The 11,180-nt window shown below is 38.5% G+C and overlaps 1 pseudogene across 1 annotated transcript; it reads right to left on the minus strand.

Annotated features, from left to right (window-relative positions):
- Positions 1–3,192: 3,192 nt before the first annotated feature.
- On the minus strand, positions 3,193–7,319 carry LOC145548605 (uncharacterized; annotated as a pseudogene). Its single transcript, XR_014084623.1, has 5 exons — positions 6,185–7,319; positions 5,975–6,080; positions 4,242–5,883; positions 4,036–4,078; positions 3,193–3,851 (listed from the first exon to the last, which is right to left on the minus strand). The product of XR_014084623.1 is annotated as an uncharacterized LOC145548605 (transcript).
- Between the last annotated feature and the right edge of the window lie 3,861 nt (positions 7,320–11,180).

The following is an 11,180-nucleotide window of genomic DNA, read 5'->3' on the forward strand; positions in this document are numbered from 1 at the left end:
TCAATAAACGACAAACTTGAACTAATTATTTCTTTCTTTGTGAATATACGTAATTTAAAACAAACATGAAACACGGTAAATATGTTTCATTAAGTATTAAACAAACATATGGCTTCTATCGCGATAATTATGTGAAATTAAATTAATTGTCTAATATAAAAAATAGTTTGGTTCTGTTGGGCTGAAAGGCTTTTTCTTTATCAAACAATTTTTTCCCCTCTTATTTAGTGGAAATATTGATGTTGATGAGATTTTCTCCAAAATAATAACCTTTTTCAACCTTTATAGCTCCACTGTATTCTCCTCTTCCACAATGCTGAAAAGCAGTTTGAAACAAAGTGGGCTATATCGCAAAAAGCTTCTCCCAGAAGCCAAGAAACGCTACACGGAAAAAATAGCGAAAATTGGACATAACGACCCGTTGGAGATAAAAAGTTGGAGCAGAAACCCTGATCATTGACCTCATTTGACATTCCCAGACATGTTTGCGTACCTGGTCTGTGGTGTCAGTGCTTACACCGCGAATCAGTTGAGGCACATGTCCAGTTTACGAATGGCGGGTACCTGATTTGGACATTTTACCCCCCGGATTGCGACGTTGTGGTTCGAACAACGGTAAGCTCTGAGCTGCTTAATTTTATATACATTCTTAAAGTACATTATTTTACAGTCAATCAGAATGTTTCTTGGTATGAGTACTAAAAAGTGTAAATGTGTTATTATTAAAGTACTAACTGATTTGCGAAGCTCCAAGTTTGAATTAAATGTCGGCAATTCCACTGCATTTTTACTTCCTTTCAGCTTGTCTAATAAGATAGAAAGACCTAGAGAACTAACTTGTCATTTACACATGTACAATTAAAGAAAATACAGTTATAAAAAGGCAAATAACATCTGAAGTATGTACAATATAAACCTAAATATGCAGCTGCTAGATACACCAGCACTTCTCGCTTTGTAACTCATAACCTCTTTGAAATTACAATGTCATGGTTATTCTTCAATAGTAAAATGTTGATTGGAATAATAGATAGTACAATTAGTTCTAGGTTCACTTGTATATATATTTCATTCATTTCAGTTGTGTGTTTGCAGGTTATGCACTCAGAGACCCAATGAGCCACTGTTAACTCCATGGGTCATCCTGAGCAACTCTGGCACTGCTGACTGTTCACATTGCACCTGCCTGGCAGGGGGAGCAGAGACCTGCACCCATATAGGTGCCCTACTTTTTAAGGTGGAAGCAGCAGTGAGGAGTGTAGCAATTTTTCAATAAAATTTATTACCTCAGATGGTCGACACATTTGTTACCTGTAATGTTCACTTACATGAAATGCTAGGCCAGGATCTATTTCATTACATGTTCACTTCTTAACTGAAATATGTCAAATAAAACAAATATTTATCTAAAATGTGACTATTTCACAATATTAACTTGTCACCTTTATTGTTTACTCTGAAATGTTTAATTTCAACCAGTGCTAACCAGTAGTGGAGAAAGTACTCAAAAAATTTACTTAAGTAAAAGTACAAATACACAGACAAAAATGTACTTAAGTAAAAGTCAAAGTACCACATTAACATTTTACTTAAGTAAAAGTAAAAAAGTACTGGTTTTTAAAAATACTTAAGTATTAAAAGTAAAAGTACTCGCTGAATGCATTACCTAATCACTAATATCATTAAGTGAACCGATCGTATTTAATTTTAATACATCAGTAATGTGCCATTTTAATGAACAGCCACAGATAAAGCATGTTTTTATTGTATTTACTCTGTAACATAGTTTAGACTTAGATATGTGATTCTATGCATCATAATTTCAGGGATGGAAACATCTTGTCTCCTGTCCTAACATAACATGAACTTCACTTTTTTTGCCACACATTTATTTTGAAAGAAATCCAACTGGCAGAGGAGGACATGGAACCAAGGAGCCACGTAGCAGAGTTGTAGTCTGGACCACTGAACCCAAGACCAAATCAAAACCAGTACCCCGTGCTACATGACAATAACATTAAATTTACCTATCAAAATTGCTTCTCAAATTGATCTGAAAGATCCACTTTCCCATAAAAACACATAGATATGAAATACTTAGAGCTGAAATAAATGTAACCAGTATCAATTCAAACTCTTCTTCATTCTGTTTTGCTTTCATCTCTGTGCCACAATACACAGAGGTCTCCTGCCATCCCTAAAAAAATAACACCCTGGGCGGTTGCCCATATTGCCAATGTCAGAAATTGCACCATTAAACATAGCAATTAACAACGCTCAACTATGAACACTGTCCAAGGCCCAATAAGCAAGAAGTAACCAAGCAGGAGGAGCACCGTGACTGTTCTCATCCTCCCTCCTGCTGCAACGTCTGCCACCATGACAGGTGACGAAAACAAAGAGCAATGAGCATGCTCTGTGTTCTTACGTTCTTGTTTTATTTATTCGCCAATATAAAGATATTTCAATGAAATAAAATAGCTACTGCAGTGTACGCAGAGCATTACAAGAACAAAGAACGGCTTTCAGTGAGGCTTCAGCACTATAGGACTTTAGTCAAGATCCGTCCAGAAGAATCAGGTCGTTCCTGAATGTCATATTACTATATTGCACTTTGGTCACAGCGTTGTCCCATATTTGCGTCACCTCAGTCAAAACCTCCACACAGTAATTCAGCGCATGAGTGACAACTTTTTTTTCAACACAGATGCAACATGTCTCTCTGTACAGCTAGCTTTGTTAGCATCACCTCCACAGATCTTACCTTTCTTTAAACTTTCCTTCCAAGTGACGTTAAAAATTGGACGAAGTCCCACCGTCTGTGAAAGCGAAGCGCTGCTGATTTTACATGTCGCCATATCTTATGATTTATGCAGCGCTATTATATTACTGACGCTCAGAGGAAACTACTGCGCATGTCTGGAGCTCCGCGTGCGAGTAAAGGTGGAGCCGATGGGTGACAACAGACACTAAGTCACGTTATTGCTCGGATTTCACGGCGCCACCTTAAATCCCTGAACTTCACATTTTAACGGAAGAAAAGAGCAACGAGACTTGGATGTAACGAGTAACGCGACAGTTTTGTAGAAATGTAGTGAAGTAGAAAGTACAGATACTTAGTGTAAAATGTAGTGGAGTAAAAGTAGAAAGTATCCATTATTAAATCTACTTAAGTAAAGTACAGATACACGAAAATTGTACTTAAGTAACTGTACAAATATTTCAACACAATCATGAATGGAACAATACAATTTTATTTTTTTTATCTACATTTTACGTAAAACAGTCCTGACTACAAATACTTCAAAAGAATGAGTGCAGAAAATCTTTTTCCAATCTGCATTTTAATTATTATCAGTGCAGCATTGGAGTTTCATATCAACATGTTCAGGTTTCATTTGCTTTAGGTTTTATAACCACACTAGAACACATGTTCACCAAGCTGCAGCACACACACACACACACACACACACACACACACACACACACACACACACACACACACACACACACACACACACACAATCTTGTCAAGAAGTGTCACCTCTTCACCCTCAATGTAAGCAGCAACCTAATTGGTACAGTTCTGTGTAACAGTTTGTATTTGTTCCTCATGCAGCCAATCACTCTTTCCACATGAATTGTGAGGTGAGCTAAAGCTCGCGTGTCTTTAACATCTTTAGCATCCAGCTGACATCTCCCTTTAGTGAATGATGGCATTTTGAACTCAGCACACATCATTCCTATGCTGTCTCTATTATCAAAGCCTCTGTCCGCTAACACAATGTAATAAATTGGAGAGAAGGCCACAGTTCTGTAATGTGCTTGTCTGAAGTACGTCCACCCCATCCCTTAGAAATAAAAGAAATCGACCCTGTGGTTGTTACGGCCCTGGGCCTTAAGGGCTGGGCTGCAGGTGTTGCTTTTGTCTGTCCTTGTGCTCCTCCCCTTTACAGGTGCTGCTGATCAGGTTGATTGGGAACGCAGAGTACTTAAACCTGGCTGTCCATCTTCTGGGTCGCCTTCAGCGTCCACTCTGCCGCTTATGGTGTTCTGTTGCCAGGCCTCGGCTCCCCTCCTTTTTGCACATTTGAGTTTGTCTTTGTTTTGGCACTTCAACTCTTCCATATGCACTCATACAACACATCCAAGCATTTGCATTACACCACTGATATCCACAATCCATTGTTGTTTTTGTTAATAAATATTCATTTTTCTACACTTTAACCCCTGCATGGTCTCCCGTTTTTGTTATGACATTGAGCCAGTCGTAACAGTGGTGTTATTCCAATAAGATATTTCATAGTGTGTCTGCCTTTGTACCGGGAGAAGGATTGTGCACGTGCTTTTATTAGAGGGTTTTTCTGTGGCTATTTCAAAACAGTCAACAATAATTGCTACATGTTTTCCAAATGTTTCCAAAAACTGAGGAGGCATTGTGGCTTGTAAACTGAGCCTCTCAGGCCAGTTTACCATGGGCTTAAGGCTTAAGGTGTGCATACAACACATCAAGGGTGTCAGCAAAGACAGAGTTTTATGTGAGACATTGAAAAGATGGCAAAGATGCTGAACAGGTAGATCGAGTCTTAGACGCATTAGTGTGAGTACAACCATTTGAAACTGTGGAAGTTTTTTTGATACTGACAGAAAAGGCCTAACAGTGTTAAACAATGATAATAAAATGACAAAGCAAGGAAGTCCTGTATAATATTTTACTTTTTTTGTGTCATCCTTAAAAAAATCTGTGTCCAGCTGTTTTTTATTCAGCTCTGACCTTAGCTTCCTGTTCTCCTGTAACAGGCGATTTATTTCTTCTCTTCTCTCTTCACACAAGTGACATTCTACTTTTTGATGCTAGTTCATGTTCCTCTTCAGACTCGACAGCCTTGCTGAGCTCCTCTCCTGGAGTTTCCTCCACAGCCTCTTCAACTCGCTCCTCTTCCATTACCTCCTCTACTGTGTTTTCATTGACCTCTTCTGGTGTTTCTGATGCAGTCTCTATAACTTGCTCCCCTTCTTGTTTTTCTACTATGGTCTTTGCTGCCTGGCCTTCAACTGTGCTGCTGTATCGCCTCTTTAAATGACGCATATGTCGGTCCGATGTTGTGGCGTTGACCTCGCAGTGACCCATGTTTAGCGTTGGACCCCAGTCTGGACTGAGCTCATCCATTTCGTACGACGGTTTGCCTTTAAGAGGACATATCAGAACACACATCAGCATTAATACTGTAAATTATAACACTAGAAAACTTAATTAGTTTACTTTATTATAATGAAATAACCCCAATGTCCACTAACAAAACTCGGACTACGCTACATAAAAAATATTAGCCCGATCTTCTTAAATTAACTCAACATAAACTGAACACAAGTACACCGGGAAAAATCATAACAAAAAAATTATGACACACCAACAAAGCGAATCTAGACATTCATGTCTGGGTGTCTGGAGGAAACTCGTAGGTTTCTTGAGATGTTGGAGATGGTGATATCAGGACGTCTGACCGCTGGGTATCAGCGGTCAGACGTCTGCTGATACCCAGCTCTGATACCCAAAGTCTGTCCGGCATCCTGCATGTTTTATTCTCTCCTTAGTGGTTGTAACAACCTCAGCAAGTCAGTGTTCTGCTTAGGCCTCTAATGAGCCATCATTTGATGCAGGTGTATAAAACCAGGGAGAGAACTAAAACATGCAGGACGCCGGGCCTCCAGGACCCACTTTGGACACCCCTGTTTTAGAGGAATTGTGAAAAATATTTCACCAAGGACAGAGTATTGTTTTAATACAATGACACAATATTCCAGACAAAGTGACATTTCTCCTTCCTGAGAACAGTGAGCATCAACAACAGAACATTCCCGTTCACTGCACCTTACAGAAACCTACAAAAAAGAACAATAGAGCAATTAAACATAGAAAGTATTTGTATTTTAAAGAGAACAAAAAAGTGGCAAATAAAAAAATAATACTTACAATTTTAAGACGTTGTGGACTCGCCATGTATGTGACATCATAAGAACTGATGATGATTGGGACCAGATGCCTGGGGTGGAAAAACATTTCTGGGTGTCTTCTTTGTCTGTTTATGTTAGAAGTAGAAAAAGTCAGTAATGTCATAGAATCAGTTGATGTTGGCATTAACTGTGAAGCTGTTTGAAGTGTGGACTTAAGGAGACAAACTACCTTAAAATCTTTCCATCCATGATCTGAACACACTGATCCTTGTAGGATGGTGAGGGGGGCTGGTGGTGCCTATCTCCAGCAGTCATCAGATGAGAGGCAGGGTTCACCATGGACAGGTCACCAGTCCATCACAGGGCCCTGAAAGCCAACAACAAATAAAATTTATGAAAGACAAATGTTAAATTAACCAGGGGGGAAATTTGGTCTAATTATTTTTAAAAAATTTCCCCCTCTCCTTACCTGATATTTTTTTCTTATTGTTCTTATTTCCTCCTGCCAGGGCGGCGCCTGATGGGCTTTGCAAATTCCCTGTTGGTGTGACTGGCTTGGTAAATAATAGGGATAATCTGGGACTAATAGCAAAGCTAATCTCTACAAAACAGCCTATGTTTGGACAGGTAAAGGCTGGACACAAAATTTGCTGCCTTTTTTTTTACACTGAAAACAGAAAGATGGCACTCTCCAACCACTTTTAGTTAGACAGCAATTGATGAGCATCAACGTAAGCCAGTAGATTCCCTTGGATGTGGATAATGGTTTCAACTAAAGAGAAAGGTGCTTTGGTTTGAAAACAGCCATTATACAGAGTGGCTGTATTCACTTGTTCAGACATATATACACAGATCCACATCAATAAATTAGGATTCAAGGGTTCAATAATTAACAGGATTTTTTTATTGTCATACTTCCTTGATAGTTTGTGGTACGAAATTTGTACTTGAGTCTCAGATCAAGGAATCCACTACACTAAAAAAATAAGCAGATAAATAATTAAATAAACAGATGAACAATAAAGAAATTTAAGAGATATGTGTAGTCTGTGTGTAGCTAATCTATAATCTATATGGAGAAGCTGCTGATGGCTGAAGGGAAGAAACTGTTCCTCAGCCTGGTGGTTTTGTTCTGGATGTTCCTCAGCCTGGTGGTTTTGTTCTGGATGTTCCTCAGCCTGGTGGTTTTGTTCTGGATGTTCCTCAGCCTGGTGGTTTTGTTCTGGATGTTCCTCAGCCTGGTGGTTTTGTTCTGGATGTTCCTCAGCCTCCTGCCTGAGGGGAGCAGCTGGAACAGCCTGTGTGCAGGATGGGTGGAGTCCTTCATGATGCAGACCACATTCCTCCTGCACCTTGATGTGTGGAGGTCTATCATGGAGGAAAGGCTGCTCCCCACAGTCCTCTGTACAGCCTTAACCACCCTCTACAGAGCCGTCCTCTCAGCAGCAGTGCATCTGCTGTGCCACACGGTGATGCAGGTGCAGAGAATGCTCTCCACCACACAGCGATAGAAGCTCCTCAGGACTGAGTTCCCAAGTCCAGCTCTCTGTAGCTTCCTGAGGAAGTAGAGACACTGGTGGGCCTTCCTGACCAGACAGGAGGTGCTAGTACTCCAGGTGAGGTCCAGAAATGAAGATGTGACGTCTTGAAGCTGCATGTCAAGAGTACGATCAAACTTTCCTCTGTGTGTGGAAGGTTCCCTCACACTGCCTGGGATAGGAGGAAAGCTTCACAGTCCCTGCAACTGAAATATTTCCAGTCTTTTTTTCTTGAGAAAAATAAGGTGTGTGCAGAGGACTGGCTGTTTGCCAGCAGAGTGAACAGCTGCGTGGCTGACTCACTGCCACATAGGGAGGAACCAGGATGTGCCTCTCAGCACATCCTGCCAGGATTTCTGGAAAATTGTCATCTTATTTCCTAACTTCTTGTGATCTTTAACTCCCTTTTATGTCTTTGTTTTGACTATTTTATCCTTTTGTTCCCTGTAGACTTTCCATCTATAAACTCCACTTATGTGAAAATGTAAAGTGTTTTTTTATCAATGGGAATTTTGACAAACACTGACTGAAGTACATGACTTGGTGACCATATAATGATTTATTTTTACCTGGCAGTATCCAGAACCCTCCCTGTGTGCTCCTGAACCAAGCACACAGTTTATACAAGGTTTTATAATAGATCAAAATAACACTGCAGTTAGCTTACCCCTCACCAATTGTGTAAATAAATGCAGATAAGAGTGCATGTGTACATTATTATTCTAAGAATTTGGTTCTTTGGGCACCACATCAAGTTCAGACATGACAATATAAATATTTGGATAAACCAGCAAATAAGGATAAAATAAAGTAAGTATGCATTTGTATGTGAACATCTAAAAATCTGAATAAATAAGAAAAACGACAGAATAGGTATGACAAAAAGTTAATTTACAAAAATCACAAAATTAGCAACAATTAGTGCATCATTCGGGCCCCTCAGGGTTCCATTTTAGGCTCAGAGCCATACATTCACAAGGACTTTTATTAGGTACATTAGTACTGAATAATGTTAGTGAGGATGAACACAGGCAATTAAAAAAAAAAAGTGTCCATCGTGGCTCAGTGTGAAACCAGACAGAATAGATCAGGAGAGGAACACAGCAGATCCTGATACGGTAACATGTTGCTATGATTAAGTTTCTTATTTTGCTTTTAGTAGAATGTATTAGTTTGATTACTTGCTTATTTAATGAATAATAATATCAGCCAAAATAATACAGATAATCATTTAAAAAACAAATCATATATTTGTTCTTTATGTATTTACTGTTTTAGATTAACAGTAGATGCATAAATACTTCCTACTTTAAAAGGTTTGTTAGGGCTTTCTGTATGTTTTATTTTAGAATGTTGATATATTTTATTTTACTGCCATAGTTTTAGTTTACATGTTTTATTTTGTATTATGCACAGTTTTTGTTACTACGACTCTTATTTTGAAAAGCTAAAGTAGGATGTGCATTCCAGAATGTTCGCTGGGGCCAGAAAGACAGTGGTGGAGAAAGTACTCAAAAAATGTACTTAAGTAAAAGTACAAATACACAGAAAAAAATGTACTCAAGTAAAAGTCAAAGTACCACATTAACATTTTACTTAAGTAAAAGTAAAAAAGTACTGGTTTTTAAAAATACTTAAGTATTAAAAGTAAAAGTACTTGCTGAATGCATTACCTAATCACTAATATCATTAAGTGTCCCGATCATATGATCATATGCCACAGATAAAGCATGTTTTTATTAAGTTTACTCTGTAACATAGTTTAGACTTAGATATGTGATTCAGTGTTCATAGTTGAGCGTTGTTAATTGCTATGTTTAATGGTGCAATTTCTGACATTGGCAATATGGGCAACCGCCCAGGGTGTTATTTTTTTAGGGATGGCAGGAGACCTCTGTGTATTGTGGCACAGAGATGGAAGCAAAACAGAATGAAGAAGAGTTTGAATTGATACTGGTTACATTTATTTCAGCTCTAAGTATTTAATATCTAGGTGGGAAAGTGAATCTTTCAGATCAATTTGAGAAGCAGTTTTGATAGGTAAATTTAATGTTATTGTCATGTAGCACGGGGTGCTGGTTTTGATTTGGTCTTGGGTTCAGTGGTCCAGACTACAACTCTGCTACGTGGCTCCTTGGTTCCATGTCCTCCTCTGCCAGTTGGATTTCTTTCAAAATAAATGTGTGGCAAAAAAAGTGAAGTTCATGTTATGTTAGGACAGGAGACGAGATGTTTCCATCCCTGAAATTATGATGCATAGAATCACATATCTAAGTCTAAACTATGTTACAGAGTAAATACAATAAAAACATGCTTTATCTGTGGCTGTTCATTAAAATGGCACATTATTGATGTATTGAAATTAAATACGATCGGTACACTTAATGATATTAGTGATTAGGTAATGCATTCAGCAAGTACTTTTACTTTTAATACTTAAGTATTTTTAAAAGCCAGTACTTTTTTACTTTTACTTAAGTAAAATGTTAATGTGGTACTTTGACTTTTACTTAAGTACATTTTTGTCTGTGTATTTGTACTTTTACTTAAGTACATTTTTTGAGTACTTTCTCTACCACTGCATAGCGTCACTATGCACTTTATTGCACTTTGGTCACAGCGTTGTCCCATATCTGCGACATGTCAGTCATCATAGATGCAACATGTCTCTGTACAGCTAGCTTTGTTAGCATCACGTCCACAGATCTTACCTTTATTTAAGCTTTCCTTCCAAGTGACGTTAAAAATTGGACGAAGTCCCACCGTCTGCTGCTGATTTTACATGTCGCCATATCTTATGATTTATGCAGCGCTATTATATTACTGACGCTCAGAGGAAACCACTGCGCATGTCTGGAGCTTCGCGTGCGAGTAAAGGTGGAGCTGATGGGTGACAACAGACACTAAGTCACGTTATTGCTGGGATTTTACGGCGCCACCTTAAATCCCTGAACTTCACATTTTAACGGAAAAAAAGAGCAACGAGACTTGGATGTAACGAGTAACGGACAGTTTTGTAGAAATGTAGTGAAGTAGAAAGTACAGATATTTACTGTAAAATGTAGTGGAGTAAAAGTAGAAAGTATCCATTATTAAATCTACTTAAGTAAAGTACAGATACACGAAAATTGTACTTAAGTACAGTAACGACGTACTTGTACTTCGTTACTTCCCACCACTGCAGAAAGAGGATGCGCTTGGTGCAAAAGCATCAATGTTTTCACATCCACCTGAATGATGTGTAGTTGCCACTGGGCTTAAGGTATCAATTATGCCCCATGAACTGATCAGTAGATTATTGCGAGCGAACGCAAAAGAAAAAAATTCCCTATGTCCCCTGAAGGCCTCCGTATAAATTTATAGAACTCATGTATTAATTACTCTCTCATTTCTACCTCAAAATGAACGGTCAGCCAGCTAGGTATGTTTATATGTTTTTATAACATTTGTTTATGTCGTCATTGTATTCATGACAATGTCTCATTTAAGTTTATGTTGTATTTTATTCGACGGTGGTGTTGGTGTCAGTGGCAACAAAAGTGAAGTATATCAAGAAGATTTGCATCAAAGCTGACTTAACACCAGCAGTAATAAACTCCTTATTGCCGTCAAGAAGAGGTGGAAATGATATTGTATGAATTCATTGTTCAGTGGTCATTAATGACCAGACACAGACCTGCAGCCCAG

The sequence above is a fragment of the Poecilia reticulata genome, chromosome 18, assembly GCF_904066995.2.
Source record: "Poecilia reticulata chromosome 18, P_reticulata-male-v2, whole genome shotgun sequence".
Taxonomy (NCBI): domain Eukaryota; kingdom Metazoa; phylum Chordata; class Actinopteri; order Cyprinodontiformes; family Poeciliidae; genus Poecilia; species Poecilia reticulata.